Source organism: Episyrphus balteatus, chromosome 1, assembly GCF_945859705.1.
Source record: "Episyrphus balteatus chromosome 1, idEpiBalt1.1, whole genome shotgun sequence".
Lineage (NCBI taxonomy): Eukaryota > Metazoa > Arthropoda > Insecta > Diptera > Syrphidae > Episyrphus > Episyrphus balteatus.
Window position 1 is genome coordinate 59,072,184 of NC_079134.1, and position 13,558 is coordinate 59,085,741.

Here is a 13,558-nt window from a genome sequence, read left to right on the forward strand (position 1 = left end):
ATACTTTGATATCTGCAGGGCATTACATTCTGTTAAGTATACCTTTAGAATTCACCGAAGAATTGAATAAAGAACACACACAAAACATTAAATCTCCGCGAAATCTTAATCTACATTTCCACATGGGCTAAACACTTCTTACAAAATTCCCCCATTATACATTTAATTCGAAAGGATCTATTGAGGAAATTTAGATTACTGCGAAAGCCGACTGTGTTCAATAGAACATTAACCAAAGTCACTGTCGTTGGTCGAAATCCGGCACACCACTCTAAATGATTTTATACCCTCTCCTTAGAATTCGTGTATGCGAACAACCAGAGCACATTCTTGTTAATAAATAAAACAAAACTACAACAACTGAACTGACATTCAGAAATATAAATAAATGTCATACAGATTTCTACCCTCACAACTTAAATACAAAACACAACGAGTACATATTTCATTCACTCATTTTCAAAGAACCACATCATATTAAGGATAAATGATTACCAAAAACCTGACTTAATACTAACCGATGATATCCAGTACACTAACCCTATGTATTTGGCGAGGGTGTAAAGGAAATGACAGTTCGCAATGTGATCATTTTATTTAGGGCACTTAACACAATACCCATATCCTCTCTGTAAAGGGTAAACAAATTATTGCACTTGCATTCCATTAAATCTTTTTTCTAATGGTCTCGCATTTATTGATTGCCTACTCTTGGCAAGTTTGAGCAGATGTAACTTGAATGGATTGTTCAAATAAAGAATGAAAGTTTTTCCATTAAGAAGAGCCATTTAAATTGTGTTTCAGAATACTCTTGTCATCAAACATTAACTAAACTAAAAAATTTGAGGCGCAAAAAAGAAAGGATATACAGGGTGTCCGTCAAAGATTTGCGACTAAAATTTAACTTATTAACTTAATGACTATAAACTATTAACTTAATTTAACTATTTAACTTAATGACTGTTTTTAAGATACCAGCACCGTACCCAACGTTATTCGCAGTGTTTGTATTGCTTGTTGTGTTTAATGGGTAACTGTGTACCCGGTACCCCACGTACGGTAAATAGTTAAAACCACAATAAATTAATTTTATTTATTATTAGCCTTGTATACATATACAGGGTGTCCGGTAGAAAATGGATAAACCTGAAATGGCTGATAGGTGCACATATGACTGCTCTGAAACCGAAAAGAAAAAAAATCTATCTCAACCAGTTCATAAAATATTAGCTTTTTTTCGTTCATAGTCCGGTCAAATTAGCCTAATATAAGGGGGTGAGGTTACATTAATTCCCAACAAGCTGAAAATTGGTAGGATTGTTGGAAACACCATCATAAATTAAATCTAAAAAGTCCTCATTGATCCAAGGCCTGGAAAAAAAGGTCAAAGGTCACAAAAACTGGTTTTTCAAAAAATCTTATCAAAAAATTTTCAATGCAAGAATTGTAGACCAGATTATTATATATAAAAAGTGTCATGACACTTTTTTTTCCTAAGACCCACCGTTTCTTAGGTATAACAACGATTCAAAAAGTTGAAGTTTAGTTGTAATCGTCGTAATCAGACCTATTCTGAAAAAAAACTCCTAACTGAAAAGTTCCTGAAATTTCATTATTTTTTTAGCTTGAATTTCGTTCCTCAACGGTTAAGAATATGGGGAAAGTAAAAAAAAAATGGAAATTTTCGCTATTTTTCCGATTGGGGCCCTTCTCCCGAAACCAATTCCCTGGTATTTTTTGTTTAGAATAGGTCCGAATATAATACAGGGTGTCCGAAAGAGAATGGACAACCCTAAAACGGCTGATAGCTACACTTATGATTGTTCTAAAAACAGATAGAAAAAAGTTCTATCGCAACCAGTTCATAAAATATTGACTTTTTTTCGTTCAGTGTATTTTAAATTTTATCATCTTATGTTTTCGTTCACTACAACCACGAATGAATAAATTTTATTAATTTCTTTTTTTTTATAATTTTCTACAATAATTGGATGAGTACACAAACACTTTAAAAATTTCGTAGCTTATAATAGCGGACATGAGATTTTTTTAGATTTTTGACATAAATTATAGAATATCCAAAAAAACATGGAAACCAAAAAATTAGCCTATTAGCACTAATTCCAAGATTGTACCTGGATGTTTTTTAGTGCACATCCCAAAATTTCCCCTTTTCTCAAAAAATACCATTTTGTCATAAATATGAATGTTTTTGGCGTTGCATTGTTTTGATTCTGAATGATAATGTATCTTAAAACCTTCATATAAAATTTGGTTCCGCTACCATAACTTTTAAGTGTTTTTCGGTAGTAAGTTAGCAACTGTTATAATAATATGGGTTGAAAGATGAAAATCAGGTATAACTTTTTTCAGAGACGTCAGATTGCCTTGATTTTAATCAGCATTAAAAAATACCTTGAAATCATGTATCATATGTGTATATTAGAGTGACCGCGAGAAATCGATTTTCGAAATTTGGTCGGGGGAACCCCATAAAATGTTCCGCCTTTGCAGATTTTTAGATAGCCAACATTTAAGTTCGATTGGATAAGTCTAAATGGTGCCGACACTCGCTCAAAGTATCAAAAATTTTTGTTTTTTCACTGTTTTTCGCATAAAATTAGCTCTAGCTTCCAAACAGAGGGGGTTATTTTCACTTTTTATATATTAAATTAAAGGTAGTGTTGTTACACATAACTCAGATGCTAAATTTGTTTAGTATTACTAAAAAAACAAAATATTGTCATCAATTTAAATTTTCAGTACTCACCTCAAAAAGAGCTGAAGAGCAAACTCGATTTAAAATTAAACTTTTTTTTTTAACTGTTTTAACAAAAAAAAGGAACATTTAACAGATTTCTAAAAAAAAACAAAATACTTAATATCGTCTTATGTCTACTTTTCACGAGTCGATTTTAGCCGCACGATATGAACTAGGATTTTTCTATAGGGATTGTCACTTTAGTCGCCTGCGAATTACGTTCACACGAATCGAAAAGCTTCGCCGCACGGCAAAAATCGACTCGTAAGAAGTCCCCATTACATTTCTAAAACATAACTAATGAAGTAATTACTAAAAAAAAATATGTCAAGAGATTTACTTAAAGTAGTTTTGGAAGCATCAGGATACAATTTTCGGCACTCACTGACTACTTGAAGCACATATTGTTTTTGTTCCTCATCTTTAGTTAAAAGGTTATTAAAATTGGTTATTAATTTGACTCCTCTTTCTGCCATGTCATTAACACTTTTAGTGATTGCACTTTTTTAAAGCCTTCTTCAAAATGCGGATTTCCGGGCAATAGATTTGGAGGTGCTTTGAGAAAACTTGTGTCTATTTTCAATCAGCTGAAAACACTTAAAATGATTACAACTTCTTTTAATATTAAAACAATAAAGGCAACAGAATTAATACTCACATTTTATTTTAAGTTAATTTATTTTACATACAAAGTAAAATTAGCAAAAAGCGCGAGTTTATTTTAATTAAATTATTGAACTACCAACGAAACGACTCGTGAAGCTCAAACTTCATAAAAAACAACAAATATGTATTTTACAACTGCATTTTATTTTTTCTTTTTTATAAAAAAAAAACATAGCAGCATTCTACCCCCAATGGGTGCCCTTTTTGTTTTTTTTTTCAGTCAATTTTACTCTGTGCCTCTATTGTTGATAAAATTATTATATATTATTATATATTAGGTGTGTTTTTTACTACCACCGGTCTTAACTGGACAAAAAAAACGCATTGGGGGTTAACCTGAAATCTTGGCAGCACTGTAGGGTAGAAGGGGGAGCATTTGCCAGTGGGGTACCTTTGCCAGTCCAGGTTTTTTTCCAAACCAACAGAATATTAAATACAGAAAAATCATTTTCTGTTGCACATTTATGATTGAAAACTTTGCACAAAGTTGGACAGCTTTTGGCTGGACACGAAATAAATAAGACGCTTGTGTTAGTTTTTTAAAGTTGAGAACCAAAATATGAAGGTACATAACCGTCGTAAATTGTAGGTATTTGTCGTGTTAAATTAATTTTTGATACAAATATCTTTTCAAAATTATGTGTACTATGCTGTGTAGAAGCGATTTTTTTACTGTCTAACTTATAAAAAAGTTATAAGTTAATTTTTGAAAGATTAGCTTGTGGGGTGCGTTTGCCATTTGTTTTTGGGTAGGTTTTGCTCTGGCAAATGCACCCCATGGGGTACATTTGCCAGAAACGAGCTTCCCCAAAAGAGGATGGCAGATTTCCTTAAAAATCAGTCCCTTCTTCGTATTTTCAGCTAAAAAGAAGTTTTGTTTATGATTATTGGTTTTATTTGTATTAACTTTGATATTTAGGTAACTGGCAATCCCTCCCCACCCCCGTGGCAAAGCCTCCCACCTGGGGAGGCTTTGCCACATCACTTTTCGTTTTTTTGAATAAATTATTAAAAATAGAAATAATTAATATATCAAGATGAAAAAAATATTTAAGTGAAGATAATAAAGTCAATAATAATATCAGATATAAAAAAATTAAAAGAAACGTAAAAACTTTGCGTTAAGTCCATTTTCCTAAATCCTGGCAAATCCTCCCCCTTCTACCCTATATTGAATGTTCCGAAAACAGCAGACACAACAAAAATTTAGAGTTGTCATATTTTTCGCTTTCGTCATTTTCTTGTATTTTTCATATATGTTTTACAAAGAGATACAAAAATGTATGCTAGCAAAACTATTTTAATACATTTTGTCCTTCCAAACGTGAGTTTTCACGTTTTTAAACAAATTCTAAACAATTTATGAAAAAATTAGTTTGGTAGCACACATTTAAAACTCTTCAAAAAGTTAAGCCCAGAGAAATCTCCGGGCTAAACAACTAAGCCCAAGGGGCTAAGGTGTTGTTGTATTTAACATGTAAATTGCTTAGCCCAGACTGCGTTTTTTTTGTCAAGTTAAGACCGGTTGTAATAAAAAACACACCTATTATTACTGTTGATAAAATTTTATTATATATTATACGAGAAGCATTTCGATTAGATACCTTTCTATAACATAGAAAGTTTCATTTTAAATCGAGTTTGCTCTTCAGCTCTTTTTGAGGTGAGTACTGAAAATTTAAATTGATAACAGTATTTTTTTTTATTAGTAAAACTAAACTATGCATCTGAGTTATGTGTAACAACACTACCTTTAATTTAATATATAAAAAGTGAAAATAACCCCCTCTGTTTGGAAACTAGAGCTAATTTTTTGCGAAAAACAGTGAAAAAACAGAGATTTTTGATACTTTGAGCGAGTGTCGGCACCATTTAGACTTATCCAATCGAGCTGAAATTTTGGTTATCTAAAAATCTGCAAATGCGGAACATTTTATGGGGTTCCCCCCAAAAAAATTCGACAAAAAATTTTTTCTATGGGAGTTGCGGTCACTCTAGTGTATATAATACCATCGTCTTTTTTTCTAATTTTGAAAACCCCCATTTCGCGCTTTGATCTTGAAACTCGCGACCTGCGGACATGAGATTTTTCTAGACTTTATAGAATGCCAAAACGAAGGTTTTGAGCAAAAAAAAATTCTATTAGCATTCATTCCGAGATTTACCCCTTTTTTCTCCTTATTTGACTGTATTAATAGTACTATCATGAACGTGCATTTATTAGGTCCGCTTCCTTTAACTAGGGTGCGCTGTGGTAGCTTTATTCCAGCTTTGGAAGGTAGAATGAAGGGATAAAATACGTGTGTAAGAGGGAGAAAAATATTATTATCACTTTAAAAGGCTGGATTACATAAAACAATCTGGCTTTAGAGCTAACCATAGGACATTAGGGTGGACTATGAGAAGGGTTATTGAAATCTCTTCTGCTTGCTCGATTGTCGAAGGCCTTCGATAAAGTAAACCATAATATTTTACAGCGCAAACTGCAATGCTTCTTTGGTTTTGGTGAACGGGCATGCAAACGCCTTGCTGATTATCTGTCTGGTAGATCGCAGAAAGTGTTTGATGGTAGATACTCACTTTCTAAACCTGTTGTGCAAGGGGTCCGACAGGGATCTATTCTCGGACCAATACTTTTCTGTCTGTTTATCAATGATCTGCCGTCTTGCTGTCCACATGCCCCAGTCCATCTATTATCTATATGCTGACGGTGTTCAACTCCATCTATCAAAGCCCTTCAATCAGCTGGATGATCTTTCGCTCCCCATGAATGAAGATCTACGTCAAATAAACGCTTGGTCTATAGCCAATGGACTACTCTTGAACCCGGCTAAATCACAAATCATTCCTATATAAAAAAAATGTTTGATTTCTGCATCATTCCGGCCAATTTTGTCATCTGCGAGATGACAAAATTAATGTGGTTGATCATTGTACTACACAGAGAAAAATATGACCAGTAAACATATTGCCTTATTGTTTTACTGCCCATATGTTTTATAAGGAAATCTTATTTAAAGAAACGATTAATAAGGTTTTACCATAAGGATTTCTTATTATTTTTATAGAGAAAATCTTATTAAAATTTGAGTGAAAAATTAATTTTTTTTGCAACTTGGCACTAGAACAATAATCGCGATCAATATTATCATAGCAGGTTGGTTCAGGTGGTAAGGTGTGCGTCTAATGATTTGAAGTCTCCAGTTCAATTCCCGGCCTGGTCGTCGTTTTTTTTTTTTTTTTTCAAAACCCTACAAGTGCAGATCTTAAAACAATAAGAAAAACCCGATTGTTTTAATAAAGTTTCCTTCTTGGATGAAAACCATAGAGAAATCTTATTGTTTTTGTTCTATTTTATGTGGTCTATTTTTCTCTGTATAGGTATTCACGAAATGGGTTATGTATTCGTGCTGTCAGACTCTGGAATTCTCTCCCATCAGTAATCAAATTAATTGTAAACTTTAAAAAGTTTTACTGCAATTTTTCTTCATTTCTCATCCCTCCCAGTCCAACATTAGCACTAATCCAACTTTGATCCTATTCCTAAATCCCAACTCCCACAAAGATTTGCTCATTAAAATTTATCTTTTTTTTTTGTTTTCTTAATCAATGCTAACTTTACACTATATTTAAGTAATATAAAAGATGTAATCTTACTGTTCAAACCGTTATTGTTAATAAATAACCTTAAACTTAAATAAACTTAAACTTAAATTAAGAGATAAAACCGAAATCATATGTTTAAATTTGAAAGGTTGGAAATAGGGAAGGAGAAATGTAAACAAAATATTTTTTGTTTACATAGTGGAGTAACTAAAGCTAAAAAAATGGCAATATTACCCAGCAAACGCAGAACTACAGAACAAACCGGTAAAATATGTACGTAAAAGAAGTACTTCTTTTCCACTGAAAAAAGATAAGAGCTCGGGAAAAAACTCAGTTCTATATATTCTGTATATAAGAATACGTGAAGCAGCTATCTCTTTCTCGCATGCAAGATGAAATAAATTTCCCCTCCATTAAAAGTACAGAAAAATGTACTTCGAAAGTACATCAGCGAAGCACATCTGGAAGTGCTTCTGATGTACATTTGCCAGTACTTTTTTAGCTACAGAATAATCACTGAAACTTCCCGAGTCGAACATTTGGCACTATTTAAATCCTATTTAAAACCCAAATATACTTTGTTTAGATTCAATAGGTCATAAATATCACTAAATTTCTAAAGGAAATAACCTCTACTTAAGACCGCAAATAGTCGGTTATCGGAAAAAATCCCATTTTGGGTAGTTATTTAGGACCAAAAAAAATATGATTAAACCCTTATTAGAACCTTAATATACTACAAAATCTCATTTGGTCTTATGTATTCTACAATTTTCCAAAAATTCTATAGGCCCTGTTGTTCTCACTAGGGTCTTAATATACTAACTATGTCCTACAAATTCTAATTAAGCTATAATAGCTGTGTTTTATTTTGCTCTAGATCCAGATCAGATCATTGCATTTATTTGCAACACTAACAAAACAAAATCCTGCTTTTTTTGTAAAGCTAATAAAAACAATGATCTGATCACTGATCTGGATCACGAATAAAATAAAACACAGCTAATAAATTAATGCTCAGGTTGAATAAATTGAATATTTTAATATCATTAATATAATATCATTATGAAAATCAGAAAAAATTATTAAAGAAGCCCTTTTGTTAATATCGACTGCTTACTTAATAATTTTGTCATTGATTTTTATTTAAAAAAAAAATTTGCTAGAATCCATCGGCGGCTGGCGCCACAGACATAGTAGTTAACATAAATACACAGATCAGTTTTCCGACGTTATCAATGGAAAAGAAAAGGATTAATTCTGGTTAATCCAATAATGTCCCACTTTATTGTATCCTCATACAACTCCGGAATATTTGAAATTATTTAACCAGCAAGTCCATTCATGTAAAAACAAATAAAATGCACGACTGTGTCGCACGTAATGGCTTCAAATTACATATTTTATTAGTTATAATAACCATTCGAATAATGTAAAATTTTGAATAAGTAAATAATGTTCATATATCCTCTAATATTATCGGTACTATTTTAAATTATTTTTTATAGAAACTTGGGAATGCCTTAGTTTTGTTAGGATTAATGACAGTGTAGTACCACCATAATAAATTTTATCAAAAAAATTAGAGCCGTTTTCGAGAAAATTGCAATTATTTGAAAAAAAAAAATTGTATGGCCCTTTCTCTAAAATACATATTACAAAAAAAATTCACAAATTCGCAAATTACAAAAAAATCATCCGCACCAATTTTAAAGAAAATGCGTCTACTCGTTTAGGCTGCAGCTTCTTGTTCAGATGAAGTCACGAACGGACGCACCGACACGAACCGACCGCAACGCCCGCACAGACCGACGAAAGTCATGACGAAAACCACTTTTTCGAATCGTGCATGCAAATTCATGCACAGAGTATAATTTAATTTGTAATAATGATTATATTTATTTTAATCTACACGAATATTACGTTATCTTTTATTTTGTCTTGCTCTTTTTTAACTTAAATATTAATTCTTATTTTCATTCACTATCACTTGTACTTTTTGTTTGTATTTTTTTCACAAAAATAATTTTTTTTCACATTTTCATCGTTTATTTCAAAAATCAAAACAAAATTTTAACCGAAACCGAAACGATCCGCACTCGCCGAATGACAATGTCGAATGAATTGCACGTGAAAATGACCATGCCCAAGTTCCTGTCTAAACTTGTATTTTTAGGACTTAGCTAGTATTTGGAGTTTAAATAGCCTCAACCAAGAAATAAGAGTACAAATTGAGGGGTTAAAGATTTTCGACACATGAAGAATATTTAGGACTTCAAAAGTGTTTGGTGTTTTAGTAGTCTGAATCTAGCTTAAAAAGTGTTAATAGTTTCTATCAAGCTTAAAGAGCTTTACAAGTACATAGCAGGGTCTAAAATTTTTGACGCAAATAGAATATTTAGGATTAAACTACTGTTTTCAGTTTTGAAAGTCGTTATTTATCAGTTGTGCAGATTTTTCAGGAGATACTGAGCTTGATAAGTATAAAAAGTTCATATTTAGGTTTATTTTAAAATGAAAAGTACTTGAATAGAATCTATTTAGTATATTGAGTACTAAATTCGTACATAAAGTTCGACTCGGGTTCGAATCTGGAAGTACGTAATTATGTGGTGAAATTTGTACGTAAAAGAAGTAGTTAGTTCCTTGTGAATCTAAACCTTTTGAAATTACACATGAAATTACAAATAAACTCTGAAGTTGAAACTTTGGTTAGAGATTTAGATTTATTCAGTCGAATTATATAATATCAAAACATACGTCTTATGTGACACTTTACTTAAGACCACTCAGAGAAATGTTGGCGTTGAAATTCTCTAAAATCATATCTATCCACACAACTGTTGAGGGGAACAAAATGCATGCCTCGCAATGTGTTTGTAATACGAACGTGCACATCTTGATTGTCACTCGAAGGGACTGTATCCAATACTGTGGCGAGCAAGGAGTCTCTGACGTCATTTTTATACCCGATATAGAATTGTTGAATGTTGTTTTTGTCTAGGATTAGAGCGAACACATCAACATCGGAGGGTGCACCCCTGAGAAAAAAAATAATACTATCAGCTTCACAAAGCGCAGAAGGGAATCTTATTAACTTACACTACAAGCCTGTGGAATGTGGATCACACTCAAGTATTGAAGTCTCTATTAAACATAAGATTCATTTCACTCGTTCTGGATAGCGTGGAGGAACCTTTTGAACTGTAAACTCAGTCATTGATGTCTGGAATTGATCTCCACTAGAAGACAAAAAACATCAACAACTATATAATTTATCAATTTTAAAATAAACATACCTTTATTTTCCAAATCAATTGGTGGTGGTTTTTGTGTCATTTTTGTATGATTTTTTTTCTAAATGCACAAGGCTGAGGCTGTGCATTTTGATGGTGGAAATGGTGGTGGAATTTATGTGGCGTGCCAAAGAATTTGTGCGGTAGATTGTTTTTTTACAAAATAGTTTTCACAAATAACACTGAAAAGATTATTTATTTTTTTAAGTTAAATTGTTCTATTTATCTATCAAATGGAGCACATAAATGTTTTTTTTCTTAACTAATATGTTGCTGTGGCTATCAAGGTTTCACTAGAAAATATAAAATGCAGGAAAAGTCAAATCAATGGCACGCCGCCATTACAAAAGAGACAAAACTTTCTGCATTGCATACATCGCGCTCTTTTCCTCCATTACCATAGAGTTTATTTACCAAAGAGTTTTTTTTTTCAGGAGAAACAAAACTACAAAATTTTGAGGGGTGAGATTTTGGTAAATAAGGAAACACATACACCTACAAAGTATAGACTTTGTTGGTGGTTGTAATTTCCCCTAAACTACTGCGGTTTGGTTTGCAGGGTAGGGAACCCGACCGAACAGCTCCGATTTCGATTATTTTTTTTTTCAAACGTCGGTAATTAAAAATACTTTAAAGTCTATGTGCCTGGCTACACAGTGATTTTTCAATCGATTGAAAAATCACATGCGGTGGCTAAACACTGTTGTGCCCAATCACGTTCCACTTTTAAATTTTCTAGGAACTAACGTCAAAAAGAGGAATAATTTTGAAACGAAACTGTATTGCCCTCAGAAAATTCAGTTCCCTTCGTGAGCATCTTCCCCTTCACTCCTCATCCCTCTTGCCTACAAACTTCCTCGTTAGGCGATTGAAAAATCATCGTGTAGCCATGCACTATAGCTTAAAAATTGCCGCTGTTGCCGTTTTGATTTTTAAATTTAATTGAAGATTCTTGTGAACAAAAACATTTTTTGTTTCAAAAATTTTGCTTAAATTTCATAAAGGACCCCGCATATTTTGTATGGGAAGTGGCCCTCGGTGAAACTGTCTGAAATTTTAGTATGTTGTTCTCTTGAAGCCCTTGATCAAAAGTCGATATTGCAAGAAAGTCGAAAAATGGACAGTTTTTAAAATAACGGGTTTTTTCCGATGACCATCTCAAACCTTTTAAAAGGGATAGTAACTCTCTATATTGTATTTTGCGCTATTTTTATGTGGAATCCATAGGTTTTTAGGGTCGCTGAAACCGAATCCGAAGTCCATTTTGCCCCATCACATCAGGTTTTCAAGAAAACCTTAACTTAATTATTGAAGCTAAAGATACATGAAATAAATCTTCAAAGGAGAATGAGCAAAAATATATGGGAGCTGGTCCACCTAGTAAACAGAAACGCCATCTATGAAAACAACTTTGTACTATGGAGTATATTAACATTCAAATATATTTTTTGTCGAGAATAGGTAATTGGAGAAGGGTAAAATAAGCGGAAAACACGAATTCCAATAAACAAAGTATAATTTTATTATATTACATGATAGTATCATCATTCATCAGGAATAACGTTATTCATGTTGAATGCTGTATGAACACAGTTTAATGTCGGGCTCAATTTAGATGCCATAAAATCGATATTACATGTGCACCAAGCACCGATAGTGGGACTCCCTGTTAAACAAGTGCAGTAATAGTCTTAAAAGCATTTCTTCCTTCCGCTTCCGTGTTTACAAGAAAATATCTATCTATAGTATTCCTTAGATCTACTATGCCAAGACTTTATCATGCCTATTACCGAAGACGCAGATGCACTGCGGCGGGAGTGAGAGTCACTTTCACAAGATTTCTTATTACCGAAGCCGCCGGTGCGGAAGTGATAGAATGACATTTGGCTATGTAAGTGTCAACAATGACATATGTCGGTAAGCAGTTTAGTGTGTTTTCGTGGATCGATAATACAGTTCATCCCGGGGAGTTCACAGATTGAAATTTGATTCGGTTGCGGATCGAGTAGATTCCCGGGGACTGAGTCACTGCGTCTTCTGTAATAGGCATGTATATTTGCTTTTAGTAAAAATGTTCCTTGTCCTAGTGCTATGTATTGATTTAAATTTTCAAGATTGTGATCTCTGTACAGGTCGATGCTAAAAATTGCATCATTAAAATGCTCAGCATATTATAAACGGGCATGTTTAATATGGTTGGTTCCCACAGCGAGTTCCTTCTAATTGTGGAAAATCTGCAAGCTCTGGTAAATTTGTTGACATAGCTCTAAATGCTTAACTATGTCTATTGATCTGGTGCTAGAAGATTTCGTTACAACTCAACACAAATGTCAGTTAGTAAAACAAGAAGGTAATAGAGAGTGTAGGTATAATCTTTGGATCACTGGTTTGGTCAAATTCAATGGAACCAAAAACAAAAAAAACACTTTGCGAAATCAAATAAAGAAAGCAGAATTTTGGTACTGTTTAGTGATAGTATCATCAAGAATAATAATAATATTCCTGTTGATGAGCATCATCATCATATAATAAAACGGCGAACATGGTTTTTGTGGTACAAAATACCGGGCCCTCAAAAACCGAAGGGGCATAAATTTTACACTGAACGATAGAGAATGACTTCTATAATTGCAGAATCAATTTTGTTTTTACTTTTTTTTACCCGAAATAATGAAATTAAACAAATTAAAATTCGATTCAAAATAAAAAAAAAAACAAAACAAAAACAACTGGAATATCTGTTGGAAAATTTCCAATTCGGAATTTCGCTCATCTGTCAGTACCAAAAGAACAAAAGAAAATAGAAAAAAATATCTCCTAAACTGGGTGAAGATCAAAACAAACCAAATTTTTCAAGGACGCGCGCAATTTTAAAGAACTGTTGTTTGTAAAAAAAAACTCAAACAAATCGATTTCAAGTGTTTTTTTGGTAGTAACGTTCTACTATAACTTAATTTAGTGTCTAAAAATCGAAAAAATTACGGAATTTAAAATATATTTCTATGCTGTATTTTTTGCTTTTTTGTTTTGTTGGTTTGTTTTTGCTGGTTTGTTTTGATTTTCGCCGAGTTTAAAACGTCAAAATGGTAACTGTAAATAGAAAGAGAAGACAAGGACAAATGTTCGAACTTCCCTATCGACTGGAATGAAATATCATTCATGACTGAATGAATGAATGAAAGCATTCAGCGAAAATCAAAAAACATTAAGGTGGTTTCACATCGGTGCG

At 32.7% G+C, this 13,558-nt stretch overlaps 1 long non-coding RNA gene across 1 annotated transcript; it reads right to left on the reverse strand.

Moving 5' to 3' along the window:
- Nucleotides 1-9,619: 9,619 nt before the first annotated feature.
- LOC129907447 (uncharacterized) lies at nucleotides 9,620-10,924 on the reverse strand. The gene is made up of 3 exons (XR_008771033.1): nucleotides 10,333-10,924; nucleotides 10,136-10,275; nucleotides 9,620-10,074 (listed from the first exon to the last, which is right to left on the reverse strand). It is a non-coding gene; the product is annotated as an uncharacterized LOC129907447 (long non-coding RNA).
- Nucleotides 10,925-13,558: the final 2,634 nt, after the last annotated feature.